General features: G+C 51.6%; 2 long non-coding RNA genes across 4 annotated transcripts in view; both read right to left on the reverse strand.

Moving 5' to 3' along the window:
* Positions 1 to 5832: 5832 nt before the first annotated feature.
* Positions 5833 to 12777, reverse strand: LOC103190218. Of its 2 annotated transcripts, none has more exons than XR_489132.2 (2): positions 12533 to 12777; positions 5833 to 6434 (listed from the first exon to the last, which is right to left on the reverse strand). It is a non-coding gene; the product is annotated as an uncharacterized LOC103190218 (long non-coding RNA). The 2 variants fall into 2 exon arrangements; XR_006085741.1 differs by lacking the exon at positions 5833 to 6434 and adding an exon at positions 9149 to 9239.
* Positions 12778 to 16287: 3510 nt separating this feature from the next.
* The window catches only part of LOC103190396, a 52709-nt gene continuing 45419 nt past the window's right edge, over positions 16288 to 23577 (reverse strand). The window contains exons 5-6 of one of the 2 annotated variants that reach the window (XR_006085740.1): positions 20099 to 20195; positions 16288 to 16464 (exon numbers count right to left, since the gene is read on the reverse strand). This is a non-coding gene — a long non-coding RNA (uncharacterized LOC103190396). Of the gene's footprint in view, positions 16465 to 19933; positions 20196 to 23577 lie in introns of those variants that run through there. The other variant, XR_006085739.1, reaches the window with a different exon arrangement.

Consider the following 23577-nt stretch of genomic DNA (forward strand, 5'->3'; position numbering starts at 1 on the left):
CCAAACCAACTACTCCCCCATCAAGGCTTATCCCTTGGCGTGTCAGAACCTTACATTTATTGAGCGAGCCAGGTAAACGGGTTCACAAGACAGGACTTAGAAGAGGTTTTGAGAAAGAGTTTAGGCGGAAAGGAGAAATAAATCACGAGAGAACGGGTGGGCGGGCAGGTGGGAGAGGCCGAGCAAGGAAATGCGGGATGTGAAAAACTCCAGAGATTGAGCTGTAATTGAGATGAATGAGTAGCCTCAGCGTTTCACTGATCGTTTGGAACAATATTCCTTTCATTCAATCCGTTACCTGTGACACTGAAAGGTCTCAAAGCGCTTCACAGGCAATTGCTGTCATGCGTAGTGACTGTGTACGTTGAGGCAAGGTCCCCCTCAACACAGCTGTGAGGTGAATGACCAATCAATCTTGGGTATGATAATAAACCTTGCATTTATAAAAGACGTCTCAAAAGCGCTTCACAAAATATATATTGTGGAGTGAACTGTATTTTTTTGTGTGGGCAAAACGAAGTAGCAAATTGGGCACAGCAGTGTCCAACAAACAGTCGTATGTATGAGTGACCGATTTGTTTTGAGAGATTATTACCCTTGGAAAGCGATCTGCGAAGCGGGTTCCTACTCACAGAGGGTCAGCCTGGGCGTGGGGCGTAAAACCGCAATCCAGTGACACCAGAGAGAATGCCACTGATCGAGTCAACCGCAACTGTCCCACAGTTGTCGAGGGGCAAATCAGGCGTGAAGCATTTTAGGAAAGTTTTGGGAGATTGTTATTAAGGATAACGGGTGAAACACTGGGCTCACGGGGGTGTGCGGGGCGTGTGGGGATGGAGTGGTGGGAAGAGAAGATGGATTCATTGGGTCCCTCGTGGAGTCGGGAGAGCGTTTTATCTCTCACCCCCACCGCCCCCACACCCCTCGCCCATCCCCCCCCCCCCCCACCCACAGCTGTACGCAGTGCTTGGAACCTCACATTATCAACTTTCCCACCCGTTTGAATTTTTTGTTGTCAGGCGGGTGGGTGTCTGACACATGTGGAAACCCGTCACCATTGCTTAAGAGTCTCCAAACCAAACCGAGAATTCCAGGCATCCCATGTGTAGACATGGAAATCCCAGAGATAGATTGTTGGAATGGGATGCGCTCTCTCTTCCCGGAGGGACACACCCCGCTTACCTGGTTCCGGAAAGGATTAGGCACGGGTTGGCGAGAGCCAAGGCTTGGGGGTGAAGCTTAGAGTGTACGTTGGGGGAACTACTGGAGTCTAACCAGCGAAGCATTGATAGCAATGCCTGACAAGCTTTCCCGCGGCTTGTCCAGCTAGGACCACGCTACTGGTTAGGGCCAATAATTAGAAAAAAACTGTATTTTCCCCCCAAAAAAGGAAAGAGGACAATGATTAGTTTTAAAAAATCTCGAATTCTGCCCATCCCACGCACGGGAGCCTTATCCCGAATCCCTCCCTGGGTGCAGCAGTGACTCAACAACTCCTACACAGCATTCCTGAGAGAGCAATCACCAAGTTCCTCTCCGTTCCACTGCCCCCGACAAGGGCTGAGTGATGTGTGATCACATCATCCTGGATGGGGTAAAGAGGCAGAGGCTGGGGTCAAAGGCACCAGCTGTCTGTCCCCATCCCCCCCCCCACCACCCAGAAGAAAACCTATAAAAGTGAAATATCATCATTTATGTCTCGCTGCTTTTTTTAAAGGGATGTGCAGACGGATATTTATTTCTGTCAAGGTTTTTTTGGGGGGGCTATATCTATTTTGTGACCTCTTCACACTCGATGCTTTAAAAGTGGATAATGAACCGTGTGTTTGATTCTCCCCCCCCCCGCACCATCCCCTCCCAACTCCCCAAATTGTTGGATTGTCTCAAAAAAGGGCTTCTCAGTGGCTGTGGAGTGGAGTGACTGTGTGTGTACGTGTGTCTGGGAGACTGAGGCAGCCATTTGGAACACGAATGGTGGGTTTGACGCTAAAGGGCTTTGGGACGCCACCCTGCCTGAGTGGCGCTATATAAGTTGCTGTTGTTTGAGTCTCTTTCCCCCCCCCCACCCAAGTCAATGACCAATTTATTTAGTTGGCCAGGACATGGGGAGAAACTCCCTGTTCTTTAGCGCGAGTGAGTATACAACAAACAACAATAAAATTACTTTTGTAAAGCGCTTTTCACGCCGGAGGGGGAACGTCCCAACGTGTTGAGTAGGGAGATAACAACAACAGCAAATTACATTTACGCAGCGCCTGTCACGTCCCAAAGCCCTGGGCAGTCAGGCAACCGAACCCGAGCTGGTGGTCAAGATCAAGAAGGGGTGGAAGGCAGGGAGGGTGGGGGTAAGAGGGTGATCGAAGGCACGGTCGAAGAGGAGGGTCTTGAGACGGATCTTGAAGGAGGCGAGGGAGGGGAGCGAGGCTGAGGGACTGTGGGATGGAGTTCCACTGATAGGACTGAATGTTGAATCTCTCAGCTGAAGGATGGCATCTCTGACAAGGTAGCGCCTGCCCACCCTCCCGCCCTCACTCCCTCCCTCGCTCCCTCCCCATTCTCTGGCACTTACCTTGAGAGTTACCTCCTGCAGTGGCCAGTGAGAGAACCTCACGCAGACAATCCGAAGGGAAGGAATTGAGGTGAAGACGGGCCTTCGGGTGGTTTGTGTTTTTATAGGGAAGCTCGGAAAACCTAAAACTGTCCGGAGAAAGGAATCGGAACTGGAATGAGAGTAGTAACAGCCCTACACTGTACGTCTCACCACCGACTCCTGTCCTGCTCCAGTGCTGGGTTAGCTGCTCTCTCAGCAATGCACACGCCAAGCACATGCGACGCACACGCGACATACATACACACTTACCGCACGTACCTCCTCAGCCGAACGGCAGCCTCTTCAAGGACCTTTTTTTTTAATAAAAATGCTCGTCAAAGCGAGCGCCAGCCTGTGAAAGGAATTGTTATCTCACACACCACAGAATTCTGTTCTTCGCCGAAACGCACGCGATGATGCGAGAGAGGGCAGGTTCTGGTAACGGGATATCTTTCCCCCCCGCCCCTCCGCCCACTGTGTGTGAGAGAGAGAGAAAGAAAGACACACACACGCTGTAACTTAAGAGAGTGAGTGAGAGAGAGAGAGAGAGAGAGAGAGACGGTGAGAGAGAGAGACAGTGAGGGAGTCACACACCACCATATGGGCACCACTGAGTTTCCTTATTAATGAATCCCATTGAGAAAAATTGTAAATTGGACTCCGTTAGTTGCAGTGACGTTTGCTTAAGAACAAAACCTGCCATTTCAGCAAAAGCAGAACAAAATGGCTGCCGCAGAGGATGGGCTGATGGGCAGCGAGACAGAGAGAGAGTTGACGTCTTACTGGAAATCCAATAATAATAGCGATAATAATCTTTTCATCTGATAAGATGTTTCGCACAACATTGCAAATCCTCACAGCTCTTCAAGGGTAGTCACTGCCAAGTGAAGTGACTGTGTATTTTGCTGAGGGAATGCGGCAGCCATTTTGCTCACAGCAAGGTCCCGCAAACAGCTGTGAAGCGAGTGAGCAATTCCTTCTGGAGGGATTGTTGGGGGAGAGAAAAACTCCTCTCTCTTTTCCGATAGGATCTTTAAATGTCCGTGTGGGACGGGATGTGGGCTTAAGGTCTCGACCACAAGGTTGGCAACAACCTGGGGCCTAACCTGGGAGATGGAACCCAGGAGGACCTTTGGATTCGTCACATCCGTGGAGATGGGCTGGTCTGTCGTTCCGATTCCCCGCCATTGCTGTAACCTCCTCATCACTCACCAGGGGGCCTGGTTGAGCCCAGACACAGGACAAAGTTAATTGGCCAAAGAACCGAGGGGGGACTAGACGAGGAGACATGTTTTTACCCAAAGAGTTGTTAGGGTCTTGAAAGGCTTGAAACAGATTCGATCATAGCTTTCAAAAGGGAATTGGAGAGGTCCTTAGAAAGGGAACATCAGTGGAGCTATGGGGTAAGAGCGGGGGAGTGGGACTAGTTGGTCGCTCTTTCAAAGAGCCGGGACAGGAATGATGGGCCGAATGGCCTCCTTCTCTGCTGTGAGATTCCGTGATCCCAGGATGGAATCGGACGGAAAATGGAATCCGTAGAAATGAATGCACAGGGGAGTGGACTTCTGTATGGAATATTTTTAGTGGATGGGAGGAGAGTAAAACAGAGGGCGTTTGGGAAAGGGGTGTGTGGGGGAAATCGGAATTAACCCTTGCAACCACTGAACTAGAACAAGCAAGTGAGCAATTGGAAGGATGAAACCTGTAAACGAGCAAAAAGAAATCGCAATGATTCAACAAGCGTTTTTTTCTGGCTCCTGAAAGCAAAGCTGAAGCAAGAGTTAGTATCATTCTGGCAGGAACAGGATAAACGCTCATCAGCCTCCCCTCCTCCTCCCTCCCCCTCTTTACCCCCCAATCCTCAAAAACCAAGGAATTATCCGCTGCCTGGAGACCTCTGAATAATCACAGTAACAATCCTTGCATCTGATACAGATATCATGCCGTAGAGACGTCTCAAAGCGCTTCACAGAATACACTGTAAAGTGGAGTGACTGCATATTTTGCGGGAGAAAAGCGGAAGCCTATTGCACACAAGAGTGTCCTACAAACAGCCGTGGAGTGAGTGACCAATTTTATTTGGGGGATTGTTGGCGAGGACACTGGGAGAGAGAAACTCGCTTCTCTTTTCGAACAGCGCTGTGGGATCTTTCGGTTTAACCTCTCATCTGAAGGACGGCACCTCCGACAATGCAACCCCCCCCCCCCACCGCTGTATTGGAGCGTCAGCTTAGACTGTGTGATTCCAAGTCTCACCGTGGGGGCCTTGAACTCACAACCTTCTGACTCAGAGGTAAGAGAGAAAGAGAGAGAGAGAGAGCGCTACCACTGCGCTAGGCTGACACGTAATGGTTTGTGATCGTAAAGGAACATAAAGGAGCTTACCGTACGCCGAGGTTGTTCTCTTGACAAGGGGTTGTCCTCTGGTGGTGGACTGGGCTGGGCTGGCTGTTTTGCATGCGCCCCAGGGAAAGCTAGGAGGTTGTACAGCTATCTCCCATGGTGTATCTCTAAACTATACAACCTACTACCTCACCCTGAGTGCACACTGGCTCCCCTCCCCCAGGCTCCTCGCATTCAGTCGCTGCTCAAGAAAAGCCGCTGTTTGTTGATGTTCGTGGGGGTGGTGGGGGTGGGGTTCGGAGGGAGAAGAGAGGAGCGGCCAAAGCAGCGGGAAGTTCAGAGTTTACCGGAATGGGATGAAAGCTACAGCTGATGATGAGCCTAAGTCCACGGAGCGAGGACCTTCTCTGGAGACAGTTCAAGGCCTCAGCTCCACGGCAAGAACAAACGCGCACATAGACATACCATACATACACATAGCACCCGCACACTTACACACACAGCACACACACACATACAAACACACACACACAGACGCACGGAAGCCACTTCAGACTAAACATAACACCTTTCTTTCAGAGCCGTGAGAAATAAGAGTCACCTTGGCAACAAATGCAGGGCAGACTCCTCTCCCTCTCCTGTGCCCTCCACACTGCAACATGACAGCCTCCTCCGCAATCAGGAGTCTGTACGTGCACACGCGCGCGTGTGTGTGTGTCGCGCGGGGGGTGGGGGGGGTGTGGGGGGAGATACCCGGCGCAGTAGGGAGGCTCTGTTGCTGATTGTCGAGGAGAGCGATTCACACTCGATTCCCGCACTCGAGGGCTTGTTGCCAGATAGACACAGACCGATAGACACGAGCTTGTGAGATTAAGGGAACGCAAGTTCGGATCTACGGGTTTGTGTTGCCTGGCGCTGAGTCTTGCGGTTTCGGCATTCGTTAGCATCTCGGTTCCTCCGCCTTTGCCACCTCCGCTCGTCTCTCTCTCTCTCTCTCTCTCTTTCTCTCTCCTCCCCGTCTCACTCCCAAGGCCTCGCTCTCTGCTGCCCTTTCTCATCCCTTCTCTCCTCGCCCCCCAACCCCCACCCACTGCGTTCTGCTTTGCCTTTGCCCATTGGTTTTCCTCTGCCTTTGCCTTGTCTCATCTCTCGCTCTCTCTCTCTCACTCCCCACCCTCTCGCTCTCCGCTGCCCTTTCTCATTCTATCTCTTCCCCTCCCACCACCCACCCCTTCCCCTCTCCCCTCTTGTCGTCAGAGTGAACCTCGAGAAAGTTTAGCGAGCGGGAGAGAGTTCTAAAGCGAGTAGGGAGGGAAATCATTTCTTGGCTCAAGTTTCTCGTCATGTCAAATTAGAAAAGGCAAAACACCAACATTCCAGCATTGCTTTTCGTTCTCTCTCTCTCTCTCTCCGGGCAATGCATTAATCGAACGACATCCTCTCCCCCCCCACCCGCCCCTCGCCTTGGGTAGGTCGTACCTTGTCGGGTTAAGCTGTCCTCCTACAATCGTGGAGACAAAAAAAATGAGAGGAAAGAGAGAGTGAGCAAGAGAGAGAGAGAGAGGGGGAATGTGAGAAGCAACAACAGCAACACATTACATTTACACGGTGCCTTTCCCGTCGGGAGGACGTCCCAAGGCGCTGGACAGTCAAGGATTTGAATCCAAGCTGACGGTTGGGATCGGGGGGGGAATGGGTGGGGGGGAGGGGAGGGAGGGGCCACATTGAAAAACCTACTCGCGTGTTCTCAGTGTCACGTAAAAAGGTAAAACGCAGCAATGAAGCGAATTAAGACCCCACCCTCCACCCCCCCCCACCATGAGATTTAAACAGGATGATTATTTTTTCAAAGCGAGCTATTCCGAGTGCCCGATCTCTCTCTCTCCCTCCCTCCCTCCCTCCCTCTTCGCCCTGTGTTATCGGCAGGCATGCTGTGCCATGCTGTGGTGGGTGCAGGGTCTGGGCAGTGCCAGTGTCAGGATCTCGATCAACACTTTGGGGCCAATAGGGCAGCTGGGAGCAGAGCAGAGGACCAGAGAGCGAGACAGAGAGAGACACAGAGAGAGTGAGGGAGATAGAGAGAGTGAGCGAGACAGACAGAGATAGAAAGAGATGAGCGAGACAGACAGAGACAGAGTGAACGAGATAGAGAGAGTGAGCGAGACAGACAGAGATAGAAAGAGATGAGCGAGACAGACAGAGACAGAGAGAGAGTGAGGGACACAGAGAGAGTGAGCGAGACAGACAGAGACAGAGAGAGTGAGCGAGACAGACAGCGTGAGAGAGACAGAGAGAGAGAGTGAGTGAGACAGAGAGAGAGTGAGCGAGACAGACAAAGACAGAGAGAGAGTGAGCAAGAGAGAGAGTGAGTGACTCAGAGAGAGAGAGAGAGAGAGAGCGATGACAGCTATGGAGCCGGGCAAGGAGACTCTAATCCAAAGCGCTCACCACTCTCCACCAATGTAATCGATAAGTAAAATTGCTGACTGGTCCTGAACGCTTTGTTTTATAATGCGATGATTGGAAACAAAATCTGTCTAACGCAGTAGCAAAGAGGGTGTGTGTGTGGGCATTGGATGGGGTGGGGTGTGTGGGGGGGGGGGGCGCGATAGGGGGTGTGAGAGGGGAGAGGGGGGGTGGAGAAGGGGGAAAAAAAAGGATTTTGATGAAGATGTTTCAAAACGCTCAATCGCTCGATCAAAATAATATTTATATAGATGTATCAACAAAAAAACCTCCAAAAATAAATCAAAAGGAATGTTAGAGTATTCTCTCTCTCGCTCACGTTCTCTCCCACTCGCTTATGCTCTCTCTCTCTCTCTCTCCCTCACTCTCACCCTCGCTCTCTTTCTCTCGCCATTGTGCGATGTGGAACGCCGCTGTTCTCCTCCGGTGCCCACTCGCCCGCCCGCCCTTCCGCCTATGACGCCAGGGCATTGAACACACATGGACCGCACGAGCCACACAATCGCTTGGTTGATGGTTAGCCGTGGCAGACAGTGAGAGGAGGGAGGTCAGAGAGAGAGAGAGAGAGAGAGAGAGAGAGAGAAAAAGAGAGGGGCGAGAGATTTGTGGTCACATAAAAGACTTTGTGAAGGTAGTGAACAAACACTCGGGGTTCTCAGATGAGCATAAACTTATTCCTTCTCCCCCCGCCAACCCACCCCTCGCCAACGCGCCCCCTCACTCTCCCGTCTCGCTCACTTTTAACAAACTCATGTTGGCCTTTTCCTTTCCAACTGTTCGGTGGTGATTAAAGGAGAGCGAGCGGCCGGGCAGGGAGAGAATGAGAGAGAGAGAGAGAGAGAGGGAGAGAGAGAGAGAGAGAAAACGAGAGAGAGAGAAGAGAGAGAGAGAGAGAGAGCGCGGCAGGGAGGGAGGTGGTTTAATGCGGATCTTGGCACAAAGCAAAAACGCCGCCATCTCAATTTTATAATCAGATGGTACCTCAGTGGATCTTGTATCCAAAAAGAACGGGAGAGCCAGAGAGAGCCCGTGAATGAGCGAAAGAGAGAGAGAGAGAGAGAGCATGAGCGAGAGAGCGAGCAAGAGAGAGAGCGAGAGAGAGAGAAAGCGAATCTACTTTGAAATGCAGACCGGTTGCCAAATCAGTTTAACACTTTGGTGGCACCGAACCCAGGTCATATACAAAAAAAAACAGTGGAAAGTTATTTTTTGGGGGTTGGGAAGGGGGTGGGGGGGTGGGTGGGGTGGGGGTGGAAATCAAGCTCCCGAGACAGGATGTGTTGGGTGAGAGCTTGTGCCCGCTTCCAGGCAGCCTGGCAACACTGAGTGACGGAAGTGTGGGGGCATTCACTGCGGCTCTCTCTTTCTCTGCCTCTCTTGCTCATTCTCTCTCTCTCTCTCTCTCTCTCTCTCGTTCTTTCCCTGTCTCGCTCTTTTTCTTTCTCTCTCTCTCGCGCTGGGTTTAAAGGGATTGTCCCTGGCGTTCTGCTAAGGTTGGACTTTGTGTTTAATGGCCTTCGAACTTCTACCAAACTGTGTCCAACCAAATGGACAGGAGGAAATGGGGTTCGGGGTTGGGGGTGGGAGGAGGTGGGAGTGGGGTTGCGGAGGGAAGGGTGGGCGGTGGTGGGGGGGGGGGGCGGGGGGGAGAAGCAGCCGCAAGAACAAAGGCCGAGGAAACTGGCAGCCAAGCGTGTGTCGTACGTTACACTTACCGCGACGTCTTAACAATTCAATTCCGACAGACAATTTTGAGTGTAGTTTTGCACAGAAACCGAAGAGCGAGACTGAGGAATAGGGGGAGGGAGGTGGCCAGAGATTCATCCACTCTCTTTCCTTTCTGTTGATGGGGATATTGTACAAGAGGTTTGTTAAAGCTTCGTGTTCTCTAGGCCGGGGGCTCGAGAGAGAGAGAGAGAGAGAGAGAGAGAGAGAGAGAGAAAAAAAAATAATCACGCTTTCCAAAAATAAAGCCAAATTAACCAAATTTTAAACTCTCTCTCTCTCTCTGTCTGTCTGTCTCTCGCTCTTTCTCTCTCTCCGCAACCAGCCAACCAATGCTCCCCCACCGCTCTCTCTCTCTCTCTCTCTCTCACACACACACACACCAACTCCCCCTTAAAAAAAAAGTCAGCTGTAAATCCCTGTGCTTTAGCGGCCAATCTGCTTCTTGTTTCACTGTGTAACGGCAGCAACATCTGTTTGTAAACTGAAGCCGCGGATTGCTTTTGGCTTGGCTTTCGAGTGCAGAAAACCATGACAGGGAGCGAGAGAGTGAGCGAGAGCGAGAGAGAGGCGCCAGGGTTTGATTAAAGCAGTAGAACTCTTTTCTTTCCTCTCGTTCTCTCTCTCTCTCTCTCTCTCTCTCTCCCCGTTCTGGGTTTCTCTCTCTTCAATCTCTCCCTCCTCGCTCCCTTCTTCTCCAACCTTCTCTCTCTCGCCCACACACTCTCCTCGCTCTCTCTCTCTCTCTCTCTCTCTCCATTTCTCTTTCTCTCTCTCTTCACACTCTCCCTCCTTACTCCCTCTACTCCACCCTTCTCTCTCTCTCTTTCTCTTGCCCACACTCTCTCTCCTCGCTCGCTTTCCCTATTCTCTTTTTCTCTCTCTCCACACTCTCTCTTTCCTTGCTCCCTCCTTCTCTCACCCCTCTCTCTCTTTTCTCTCTTGCCCACACCCTCTCTCTCCTCGCGCTCTCTCTCTCTCTCTCTTTCATTTACTGGTTTGGTTTGCAGGGCAAAGTTGTACTGCACTTCGACATGTTCAGAAATATTGAACCATAGCTCTGGGTTATTAAACACTATTCCTAAATCAACAGTCTCTGTCTCTCTGTCTTCCTCTCCCGGTCCCTTTCTCTCACTCTTTCTCCCGCTACGTCTCTTTCTCTTTCTTTCTCTGTCTCTCTCGCTCGCTCTTCTCTATATATCTATTTATCTCTCTCTGTCTTTCTTTCTCTATATCTCTGTCCCTTTCACTCTCTCTCCCTCTAGATCTCTTCTTCTCTCAGTCTTTCTCTCTTTCTATCCCTCTCGTCCTCTGTCTCTTTCAATCTCTCTCGTAAAGTCAATACTTATATTTCAGAAAGGAGTGTGTGTGTGTGTGTGGTGGGGGGGTTGGGGGAGGACGAGAGGGGATGGGCGTTCCTTTACACAACCTTTCCCCAAAAGTTGTCGAGGGAAAGGCAATGCTTGTGTGTGTGTGACGGGGTCTATGAGGTCTATTAAGACACCTACAAAAGTCAGCACCTATATCAATCCTCTGGCAACCAGAATGAGCTCAGTAATCTCTATGCTGGGAAGCTTTGCGAGCAGTCGGATCCAATCTGGTCATTTATATATTTAAAAAGAAATGAGAAACATTTCTGCAAGAGAGAGGGAAGTGGGTAGAGAGAGAGAGAGAGAGAGAGAGAGTGAGAGAGAGAGGGTGATAGAGAAAGAGAAAGAATGAGGAAACAAAAAGCTATAAAATAACCCAACTGAAATCTACAGTAATTGTGTGTTGAAGTCGTACAGTATGAAACCAGGCTGTGTTACTGCAGAGAGACCTGTGTAAGGGAAGGCACAGATCTTGACCTTTCTCCTACATCCCATCTCGCATGCGAATCACGAAACACTGCGACATCCCTGGACCAATCCAGCACATTAATCTCAAACTGCGAGCCAGCGAGCGAGCAGCCTGGCAAGGGAATGTGTGTGAAGAGAGACAAGCAGAGAGGGAGGAGAGAGAGAGAGAGAGAGAGAGACAGGGGGAAAAGAGAGACAGACAGAGAGGGGAGAGACGGGGAGAGACAGAGGGACAGAAGGGGAGGGAGAGAGAGGGAGGGGGAGAGGGACAAATAGAGACGAGTGAGACAGATGGAGAGGGGAAGAGACAGAGGAGGAGGGAGGGAGAGAGAGCGAGAGATGGAGGGAATGAGGAAGAGGGAGAGAAATCTGGGAAGAAATGTACAGTGCAGAAGGAGGCTATCCGGCCTATCAAGCCTGTACTGGCTTTCACAGAGGGCTGCCCGCCCCGCCCCAATGTAGTGCCTTATCCCTATTCACCCCCCCCAACAAGAATGATAATACACCGTGCATTTCATAGAGCACCGCACCACCTCGTCAAGAACAAGCACAGCTCTGACAGCAACACTGAGGCCCTGTACAGCAAATGGGAACAAAGGGATTAACACACACACACTGCATCTCTGCACGTGTGAGAATGTGTGCCGTGCAAGTGTGGGTGTGTAGGGGGGGGTGGGTGGGTGGTAGTGGGGTGGTGGGGGCTGGAGAGAAATTGTGCTAAATGCACAAAAGAGAGCGAGATGGGGGATGGGTTGGGTTGCGGGGGTCGGGGGGCAGGAGTGGGGGAGGGTTTGTGGAGGGCAGACGGTTGCAGGAGTGGGGGTGGCGGGTTTCGGGGCACGGAGGGGTGCAGGCGGGGGGTGGGGGTAGTTGTGCTAAACGCACACAATCTCCTGTGACTTAACATGTGCCAATGAGGGGCTGGGAAGCTGCATAGAAAGCTCAGGTTGGCCAGGAGCCAACTCATTTCACTAGCAATTGATTGTGGCTCTGCCATCCTCCAGGGCCTCTCAGACTAGTCCCGTCATGCATCTGACACTCAGCCTGTGTCAGAGATAAACTCTCCATTAACAGGAGAGACAGAGAGAGAGGAGAGAAAGAGGGAGAGGGGGAAGAGGACTCTGAAACTGGCAAAGGAACCTCTGGCCTAAGGTGCCTTCTGTACATACTCTTTCTCAACCTTAATTAACTCCCCCACTGCCTTGTTCGCTCGCACTCTCTCGCTCGCTCCCCCTTTCCTTTCCTCCCTCCCTTTCCTCACTACCAGCCAGGAAAGTGAGGGGGTGGGGCACCGAACATAAGCCCCGATCGCCGTTGGCGTAAAGTAATCCAGGTCTCGGTACGCGGTTCATTAGATGGATTTTTTTAAGCTATAATTAGTCCTCCTGTTATTCCTCTGCTCTGGGCAGCTGCCAAGTGTTGCTTCAGATCCTGCCTTGCCAATCGAGCCAATAATTGGGGCCCTGCTTATAACTCAAGGTGGTTTGACTAATAAGATACACACACACAGCGTTAGCCCATTAGACACGCAGCCCGGTTGAGTGATTCCAACCTTCTCTCTCTCTCTCACCTCAGTTTCTGGTTCTCCCAAGCTTTGGGTTCCGTCTCAACTTGTCTTCTCCTCGTAGCCAGCCAGCGCTCTTCATAATCCTCTCCCGTTTAACGACGTCTCAAAGAGTTCGCAGGCAGCTCGTCCGTCTGGCGGAGTGACTGGGTGCGTCTGTCGGTAAACGAAGCAGTCATTTTGCACTCAGTGAGGACCGATCGATTTAAAAGACTGAGGCCACCGAGAGAGAGAGAGAGAGGGGGAGGGAGACACAGAGAAACTCCCTTCTCTTTTCCAACTTCTCCACAGGATCATTAACGTCCACCTGAACAGACAGGGAGCTCGGTTTAAAGTCTCATCCAAAGGACGGCATCCAGCACTCTTTTCCCAGACTCTCCCCTCCCTTCCCCTGACCGAGGGCTGAAATGTGAGGCTTAAACACACAACCTTCTGGCGTAGAGGTGAAAGCGCTACAGGCTGACACCCAGCCCTTCCTCCTTCCCTCCCTCGCGGTGTCTTGACTGGAGAACACCTCCAGATAAATTGGTCATGCACGTCACCATCGATCAATGCGGAATTTGGGGGGGGAGGGCCTTGCTATGTGCAAAATATCTGCCGTGTTTGCTTACAAACGCAGTCACTACGCTTGCCAAAAATTCCCTGTGAAGGCGCTTTGATGAAAATGTGAGGATTATTATTATTATTGATGAAGAGTGGGAGAGAGTCACCTCCAATGCGGAATGAACTACCATTGTCCCTGAGCTGTGAGCCTCTGCTGAAGAGTAGTCGTGCAGTCAGAGCTCTCTAAACAGGAATACAGACGCACAGATTTGCACACACACACACACACACAGACCCACACACACAGATGTGCACACATAGAACACAAACAACAACTTGCCCTTCATGCAGGGTAGGGTCCCGGAGTGCTTCCTAACCACAGACACACAGACACACAGACACACACACTAAGCTGATCAATGGTGCCTATGGAATTCTCGCCTTGAGACGAGAGAGAAAATTGGATAAACTCCCGCAGAGAGCGGTGAACCCGACCTCCAGTGTCCACGGCTTCCCCTTAACTTTGTGTCAATTAAATAAAAAAGGCAGACCGTAATTAGCGCAGCCTTTCACACCCACAGTTTCCTGGAACCTCCCTCCCTCCCTCTTCTGTTCACATCTCTACCTTTGAGAGTAGCACGAGAGACCGTGCTCCACTTGCCAACTCACCCGAGACAACCTGGGCAGATTTGGCAGCCGATCAGAAGAGGAGAGAGAGCCCTGCTTTGTTACACAGACTAATTTAGGTTCTGTGCTTTCTTCCGCTAACTCCTTGCCCTGGCTGCTCCCCCCACCCCCCACTCACTCCCCACTCCCATTGATGGTGCAGGTGTGCATTCATTCCCTCACAGAAATCCCCGCCATTTCCCGCTGTGCTCAGGATCTGGTTGAAGGCTGACTGAATCCCAGAGAAGTTACAGGAAACCTTCTGCCCAGTGCGTGAAGCGGTCAAAAGACTCGTTAAGGCAGGAGGGACACGCAGGAGGAGCAAGTTATACACAGTCACTCCATTTTGCAGGCTATCCCGCGAAGCGCTTTGAGACGTCTTGACAATGTGATAAGCTGTTAAATCAATAATAATTATAATAATAATAATCCTTGCATTTGATTATTACTATCAAATCTGCTTCCCATTGGAAGCAGATTTGGGACGTCCTCCTGACGTGAAAAGCGCTATATCAAAATGCAAGGATTATTTGATAGTAGCTTTCAAAAGGCGAACAGAAAAAATCTGCAGAGCTATTGGGAAAGAGCGGGGGAATGGGACTAGTAGGTAACTCTTTCAAAGAGCCGGCACAGGCACGATGGGCCGAATGGATTCTATGATTCTAAGCTCGAGGCTTGAGAAGCTTGGGGGAGGGGGGGGTTGGAAACACGTCAAAAAAGCCCAAAAGAGAAATAAGGCCATCAATCGACCAATGTTAAAAGAGTGATAATAATAATAATAATCCTTGCATTTGATACAGCGCCTTATCATGACATTGAGATGACTCAAAAGCACTTCACAGGATATTCTGTAAAGTGATTTGACTGTTTATTTTGTGGGCGAAACGGATTGAATAATCACATTATAATTATTATTTCTTTTTAGACAGTGCTTCTAGGCAATGGTAAATAAGGTCAGAGCTCGTGCTCTCTCCGTTCCCCTAGCGGTGCTCGGGGAGTCTGCAATGTGCAATAAATACACAGATTTATGAAAGCCGTGACTCAGAGGTGACTAAGCATTCGTTCGCGTCAACTATTCCCCGAACCTCAGCACCAGGCTCCAGATTTTTTTCTTCCTCTCTCTCACTGCTCTCCCCTCCTCCAAAAACCAACGCCTCATTCTGTTCATCTGAGTCACACGCACTCGCTCGGCAATCTGCCAATGTGAGAGCCTTGGTCATGTGGTCAACAGCAGGACCTCTCATGAGCACAGGCCAGGTTTGGGGTGAAGACCCCCTTAGGCCATTTGATCTCTTCCTTCCCAAATCCCCCCCCTCCCCGCCCGCCCACCTCTCCTCCCAGTGTCCTGGCCCTAACCACCCTTCCTGCTAACCCTGTTACACTTGTTAATCACAACAACAACAAATTATTTGTATAGCGCTTTTCATATCGGGAGGACGTCCCGAGGCGCTGGATCACCATCTATGTGAAGACGTACTTCCCGGTGACTGTCCTGAGATTGACCGTGGGGTATGGGTGGGGGTGTGGTGGAAGAATCACTGCTGTGAAGGCAGAGGGAGAGAGAGAGAGAGAGAGGAGCGAGAGAGAGGGAGAAAGTGAGAGAGACCAAGAAAGGGAGCGAGGGAGAGGGAGAAAGAAAGAGGCAGAGGGGAAGATAGAGAGTGAAGGATGGAAGCAGGGAAGGAGTGAGGTCTCTGTGTGTCTGTGTCTGTTTGTGTGGGTGTCTGTATGTCTATGTGTCTGTGTGTGTGTGTGTGTCTGTGTCTATGTGTGTGTGTGTGTCTGTGTGCCTGTGGATGGCGGCCACGGAATGACTCATGGTTAATAAAACACATCCACGTTAGAGAGTTGCCACCAGCCCTTTCCTCCGCAGGGACAGACCAGCCATTGCTAGCCACTGATTCACTTCCTGAGCTTGGAGTGGTCTTAAAGGGGCCTCACTCCACGAACCCCGGGAGGGAACACAGTAATATTCCAGCCCTGGTTTCCTCAAGTCATAAACCAGGCATGTGACTGACCATGTGTCTGCACATGGTCTACCCCACCCAGAGCTCCCGCTTGTATATAACATCAGGAGACTAGCCTCTGCCCCCCCCCTGCCCTGCCACACACACAACCTCCCCGCCCCACCCCACATGCACAACCCTCTCTCTTTCTCTCCTCCCCAAAATGGTAGCAATTTCTTAAATGGCCCTCGCACATCTGTCTCGCGAGGCCTTTAACCAGGTGTGTGCCTTGATACAGACATTTGAACGCACACAAATACTCATGCGCACCACACACGTACAGACACACACATACTCACGCACGCTCACACAAGCACTCACATGTGGTGTGCGCACACACCAAGGGGGTGGGCGTAACTAGGCTGATTGTAACCCCCAACTGCTTGGGGGAACGGGGGAAGAGTGGGTGACTGGCCAAGTCTGACTGAACAGGAGGGAAATTAGAAGTGGGGGGGGAGCGGAATTGGACGCACATGGAAACAAGCAGAAACTAAATGGTGGGATTGAGTTACGCAATGACTTACCTGGGTCTCTCCACACTGTTGTGGAGGGGGGGGGGGGGCGTAAATACACTCCTTCCTCTCCCCCCTTCCCCAGCCCCTCCTCTCGCTGCTGACTTCCGCTAATGCTTCCTGCAAACCCCATCGCTTCCTGGAAATATTTGTTTTACAGGAAAAGGAGCGTGGCTGATCCCGGCTCAGGGAGATGGGAGCTCAGCCGGCACTGACCAGAGGAGAAATAAAAAGAAACAATAATATTGTTTAAATGCTGACATTTAGGTGCTGAAATAAATAATTATAATCCTTAATAATCCTTGCATTTAATACAGTGCCTTATCACGTCTTCAAGACGTCTCAAAGACTATACAGTAAAGTGAATTGACTGTATATTTTGTGGGTTCAATGCAGCAGACAATTACGCACAGCAGCGTCCCCACAAACAGTCCTGGATTGACTGTTGCCTGAATTATTGCCCCGGAAAAGCGATCTGCCCATCGACTAACAACCAGGTTCCAACTTATTGCTAAGTAAACAGAGGCGTGTGGAGTAGGAAACTTGCCTACGGTTGCACCCCGCCCGGGAATTGAACCTGGGTCTTCTCGCTTGCGAGGTGAGTGCTCCCACCACTACGCTTCAGGACTCCACAATAGAATGGTGGAACAGGCTCGAGGGGCTGAATGAACTCCTCCTCTTCCTGTTCCGAAATGAGTCTTTCTACTGTATCGGTGCTGATTATTTTCCGCTTCCCACATCGCCCCGTGGCCTCTCAGTGAGAGAAGCTGCCAATTCAGAGCACTCTATGTGACCCTCAGCCCAACGCCCCTCGAAACCTGGGCTGGAGCTGCCTGAAGTCATTTGAAACGTAACCTTTTCCATCCCACTGCACCGGGCCGGGTTATGAGCCAGTGAGTCCTCAAACACCGCCTCGTCCCGCCTGGGTGACCATTTTGTTGGCCCAGAATTGTGGATGATTCTTAAACGCGGTCATTTCACCCCCACCGCACCCTCCCCCCACCACCCCGCCCCCTGCAGGTTTTTATTAAGAAGCAGACTGGAAGGTCTGTGTGTCTATGTGCACGTGTGTATGTGTGCATTCATGTGTGTCTGTGTCCTTGTGTGAGTGCATGTGTGTGTGTGTCCGTACGCATGGCCGTGTAAGTGTCTGCGTCCATGGACATCAGGTGAGTATGGGTGGGATTAAACTGCCCCCCCTCCCCTGTGTCTGACCACTCTCATGACACTCACTGTCTGGCCTCACAACAATAACAATCCTTGCTCTCAACGCAGCGCCTTGTAACGGTGTCGCGACTTCTCAAGAGATTTACTGTAGAGAGGGGCGACTGTGTGTTTTGTGGGTGAAATGCGGCAGCCAGTTCCATGGCTTTGGGGGGTGAGAGAGAGATAGAGAGAGAGGGGGAAAGGAAAACAGGAGGAAGAACAGAGTCCGAATAACTTTCTCCTAAGTAAGTCACAGTGTGGACGTGAGCCCGGCAATGAACCAGTGCCTGAATCAGAACATGCATCACTCCTGCTTCCCAAAGAGCTACAGTGGGTGATGGAGGGAGGTGCAGGGGGAGAGTGATAACACAGTGAAGTTTAATGATCACAACACAACGCTGTGAAACTAAGGGTGAGATAAGAACGCTGGTTGTCACCTTAAATGCCTTTCGCCCCCAACTGTGTGTCCTACTCCCCCTCCCCACTCCCTTCCCTCCCTCCCGCCCACCCTCCCCCTCATCCCCCAAAGGCATTCCAGTTCCGAGCTCCGCGATGGCTGGATTCCTTCACTTGACACCTCTTCCCAATGCTGTTCAGATGTCAGGAAATGGGGTGGTGGGTGGGTGGGTGGGTGGGTGGGGGGGGAAACACACGTCAATAGCCTATCGGGTGGGACCCAGGCAGATCGGAGTGAGCGGGCGAGCGAGCGAGTGGCTTATTAATTAATTGTTACCGGCCTCGTCACAGGGTCAGGTTTGCCACCCGGAACAATCGAAAACGAAAGAAGAAGAAGAAGAAGAAAAAAAAGGGCTGTAATGTCCAAAATTCTCACCCAACTCATGTTCGGCAATGCTCTCTATTGCAACAACGTTCGCCTCCATCCCTCAAACCCCCGCCCCCCCCCCCACCCAACCCCACACACAAGACCAACCCCCACCCTCAGACAGCCTGAGCACAGACCATGGGGGGGGCCACGGGTGCTGAGGTTTAAGCTCGGTTCACAATGCTTCTCAATCCCTGACTGTTTGTGGGACGCTGCTGTGCGCAATTGGCTGCCGCGTTTCGCCCACGCAGTACGCAGCCGATCCGCTCCACGGTATACTCTGCGACGCGCTTTGACAACGTCTCGAGGGCGTGATGAGGCGCTGGATCACGTTCTATATACTTGTTTACTGATGAACTTAAAATGAAACGTGGATGAGTCACGGCAGCTGGACAAAGCTTCTCAATGCTGCGCTGTCCACCCCCCCCCCGTCCCCCCAACACCCCACTGAAACTCTGAGCTTAATAAAGTCAGACTGGGCGCGTGGGTGAGGTTGGCTCGGCCAACGGTGCCTGATCCACACGTCAAAGTCACTGTCTCCTCACCTCGCCCTCTCCCTTGCCTCCTTCAAGGCACATCTCGAGACTCTCCTCGGGTCACACTCCACCCTCCTGATCCCAACCCCCCCCCCCCCGATCCGCTGGGGTCCAAATCCCTGACTATTCAGTGCCTCGGGAAGTCCTTCTGACATGGAAGGCGCTGTGTGAATGTAATTTGTTGTTGTTGTTGTTGCCGTGTGGAGTGATTAAGGCAGAACGCGCTCTCTCTCTCTCTCTCTCTCTCTCTCTCCTCCCTCCAGCCTCCTCCACCCCCTAACCAGAGATTGTGTCTCTGTCCTCTCTCCTCTCCCCCCCTCCAGCACCACCGCACTTCCTGGCACTGTGTCTCTGTATTCCAGGCAGTATTACCGAGCTGCGGGAAAGAGAGCGTTTCCCTGGCAACGGAGAGCTGGAGAAACCTGCCGCTGTGCCAGCCCAGAGCCGGCACGCACAGCCCAGCGAGACCCTCCGCCATTTTACTCGATCCCGGCTGATCCTGTATGCCATCCCCCCCTTCCCTCCCTCCTCCCCCGGACGCTCTCACTCTGTGTCTGTGAATCCTTTTCTATGGATCCCTCTCTATGTATCTCTCCCTCTATGTATCTATCTTTGTTTCAATCTATATAACTGTACTGTGTCTATCTCTCTATGTATCTCTCTCTCTATGTATCTCTCTCTCTATGTATCTCTCTCTCTATGTATCTCTCTCTCTATGTATCTTTCTCTCTCTATGTATCGCTCTCTCTATGTATCTCTCTATGTATCTCTCTCTCTATGTATCTCTCTCTCTATGTATCTCTCTCTCTCTATGTATCGCTCTCTCTATGTATCTCTCTCTCTATGTATCTTTCTCTCTCTATGTATCGCTCTCTCTATGTATCTCTCTATGTATCTCTCTCTCTATGTATCTCTCTCTCTATGTATCTCTCTCTCTCTATGTATCGCTCTCTCTATGTATCTCTCTCTCTATGTATCTCTCTCTCTATGTATCTCTCTCTCTATGTATCTCTCTCTCTATGTATCTCTCTCTCTATGTATCTCTCTCTCTATGTATCTCTCTCTCTATATCTCTCTCCCTCTGTCTATCTTTTCTCTCTGTCTTTCTATCTGGCTTGTCTCCCTCCATCTCTCTTGTTATGGAACTTGAACCCACAATCTCCTGAGGCACAGGCGAGCGTGACCCTGTCTGACTGAGCCAGGCTGACACCTCGCTGGAGGTTGCAGAGGGTCATTAAACCCAGCGCTGTGCCGAGATCCGGTAATCAAACAGGACTTACCGTTTGTTACTCTCCACCTGTGTGTTCCATTCCTGGTGATGGTGAGCGGGAACGTTGAGGAACTATCTCAGAGGCTTTTCAATTGTCCAAAGTTGGCCTAAAACGTAGCAAATACATAATTCTTTTGAGTCTCTGTACTGTACGGTACTGCAGCAGAACTGAAGCCGTGTTGAAGTGGTTGATCTCAGCCAAGGTCAGGGCTAGAACTATCCTTACCAGCTCCTGAACCCACAACTGCACGGTGCATGCACGTGTGTGCGTCTGTGTGTGTGTGCAAGTGTGTATGTCTGTGCGTATGTGTGTGTCTGTGCATGTTTGTGCTCTGTTTGTGAACATTGGGTAAGGACAATTTTGGCTGTGACCTCTCCTCCCCCCCCACCCACCTACACCTACCCCGGTTCAAATATCTTGCTATGTCTGAACTACCCTGTTTGGCAGGTCTTTGGTTCGCATGTGAATGATGTGGTGTGTGTGTGTGGGTGAGGGGGGGTGGGGGCAGAGCCATCAGATAGAAAAATCCCAGCCACGGGCCAACAGAGAGAAAGGCCAGCGGTAAAATTACATTTGTATAGTGACTATCGTGGTGGGAGACTTCCCAAGGTGCTGGACAGTCAGCGATTTAGACCAAAATGGAAAAGAACGAGAAAAGGCCTTGGATCTCAGGGAGAGATGAGATCTCAACTTGCTCAGTTGTGGAGTTCTGTGGGCTCGAGCCCCACGCTAGGCCATACAATACCATTTACGTTTATGTGGCAACTTTCATGTTGGGAGGACATCTCAAAGCTGCTTAACGCTTTGTAAGTTCTTGGCTGACACTGTCACTGCAGTGCGTTACCAAACGAGACCCGGTTCCCTCCTCGTCCTTCCAGTAGACATTAAAGATCCCATTTTGGAGGAGCCGGGGGACTATCTCTCAGCATCCTGGCCGAGATGTGGCCTCATCCACATTCGCTCAGAACACAGGTGGAATAACAACAACGCCACCAACAGATTATATTTCTACAGCGGCTTTCACATCGGGAGGACGTCCCAAGTAAATGGTCCCAAATGAACGGTACCATCACTGCTGGTGAGTGCAGATCAGATGCTGCGCTTGTCTCCAGAGCAGCAATGGGCGAGGGGTGTGTGTGTGTGTGTGTTCCAAGTTAAGTCGCAGAGATCTGCTTAATCCCGACTATGAGAAAAATACATCAGGTGGGAATTTCTCATTAGATACAGCACACAGCGCCCTAAATCCCCCCCCAATAAAATTTGTTCTTTGTAGTTGGTTTAACTTCGATCTCCCCCACACCTACCCGCCACCACTCCAAACCCCGCTCTCTGCGTGTGAATCACAAGCCATCCAGGGCGAGGTGGAGGGAGACAACAACAAAACATTACATTTATGCAGTGCTTTTCACGTTGGACAGTCAGGGATTTGGACCCAAGCTGGTACTTGGGATCAGGAGGGGTGGAGGGTGGGTTGGTGTCAGTAGGAGGGTGGTCGAAGAAAAGGATCTTCAGCGGGCCTTGAAGGAGGCAAGGGAGGGGGCGAGGCAAAGGGACTATGGGATGAGACAGTTTGAAATCCAGTTCAGTCACTGAACACGGCAAGACTCCCCTCCCGACAGGGGCAGTCGGGCGGGCGTGGGGTGGGGTGGATGATATGCTCCCAGAAAGGAGCTTAAAATTGGGCGGGCGGTGTGGGGGGTGGGTGTTGGAAGGAGAGGAAGGGGTTGAGGGAGGGGGGGGGAGAGACAGAGAAAGGAAAGAGCTGCGGGTAAAATGGAACAAAAAAAGTCTTAAAAAGAGCTTCCTTTCACCCGTCTGGTCAGACCGAGTGGCAAACGTCTCTATATTACATCCCGGGCAGCAATTGCCAAGCACCACAGAGAGACCGTGCACTGAAGTAAAAGGGTTTAAACACTATGGGTGTGGGTGTGTGGGGGGGGGGGGGAGGAAGGAAGGAAGGGGGCTGGTTTATTCACCAACCCGACTGTTCCAAAATGACCCGGTTCGTTCGTTCGTTCATTCATTTCTTTCCCCCTCCTTTCTAACCGAAGCACAAAAAAAAATCCCCCTCCGCTCTCTTTCTCCCGCACTCGCTTCCCGACACCGACCCCCCCCACACCCCTCCACCACCCCCCACCCCTCCACCTCCCCCCCCACCACCTCCTCCCCGCGACAAAGGCAGAGTCGGGAGAGAAAAGAAGCGAGAGCCCTGATTTCAAACCTTGCTGTGTCCCCGTGAGCTCTCCGTGCCTGAGCACCGCTCGGTGTCTCAACAATGGGCTCTTGTTCAAGGGAGATGGCAGCAGCTGAGAGATGACTGCATTGGAGCTCGGTGCCAAACTAGCGGTGCCAACTGCATGACATCACCAGGCTTCCTTTCACCCCCCCCCCCCACCACCCCCCCACCCCCCGCCCACCCTCCCACCGCCCACCCTCACCACTTAGCCGTGCCTCAGAGAGCACACAGCATTCTGGGGAGGCTTGGCACTGACCATCGGCACAACTGGAATAACAAAGCGTCTCTCTCGCCTCCCCCCCTCCTCCTCCTCCTCCTCCTCCTCTCTCTCTCTTCTCTCTCAACCCTCCTCTCACCTCGCCCCCATCTCCCCCCCCTCTCTCTCTCTCTCTCTCTCCCTTCGCCTCTCTCGCCAACCCCCACCCCTCTCCTCCCTCGCCCACCCCCGCCCACTCGCCATCTTCTCTCTCTCTCTCTCTCGCTCTCTCACGTGCGCCCCCCCCCCCACCCTCTCCCCCTCCTCCTCTCTCTCGCCTCCCCTCCTCTCTCCTCTCTCATTCGCCCCCTCTCCCCGTCTCCTCTCTCTCCCTCCCCACAACACCCCCCCTTCTCTCCCCCATTCCTTCCCTCCCGGTGGGTCCACATCGCAGAAAAGCAAACATTTCACAACAAAGCTCGCTGCCAGTTTCAGTCTGTTACAGGAAATGACCGGTTTTCAAAAAAAGGAAAGTTATCATCAATTCAGAATAAAACTCCCACTAGACTGTCTGTCCAAACTCCCAGGTCAGGGATAGAGACGCAGTAAAGTTCCCTCGAACATTGTCTGGCCAGCCACTTAAACTCTTGCCCCCCACCCCCCACACACACACATTTAGTCCCGAATTGTAACTGGTGCTAAATAAACAGAGCACGTGGGGGACGTGAGGTGAGGCTGTGACCCAGCCATGAAGAGCAATCACAGGGTGCACTTGTGTTTGCAAACAAGGCCATCAGTCTTACAAGCATTTTATTCCCTTTTACCAGATGATGACCCACTCTCTCCCTTTATCTAAAATAAGGCTATAAACCCAACTCTGTTTTACATAACCTTATTGGAGGCGTTGTCCTTCGAACGAGAGGTTAAACTCAGGCCCCCCATCTGTGTCCTGTTTGGTGGACGTTAAAGATCCCGCAACGCTGTCGGAAAGGAGAAGAGAGTTTTTCTCTCTCTCTCTCTCTGTGTGTCCTGGCTGACAATCCCCCCACCCCCACA

This window comes from Callorhinchus milii, unplaced genomic scaffold (genome assembly GCF_018977255.1).
Source record: "Callorhinchus milii isolate IMCB2004 unplaced genomic scaffold, IMCB_Cmil_1.0 Scaffold25, whole genome shotgun sequence".
In the NCBI taxonomy this organism is placed as follows: domain Eukaryota; kingdom Metazoa; phylum Chordata; class Chondrichthyes; order Chimaeriformes; family Callorhinchidae; genus Callorhinchus; species Callorhinchus milii.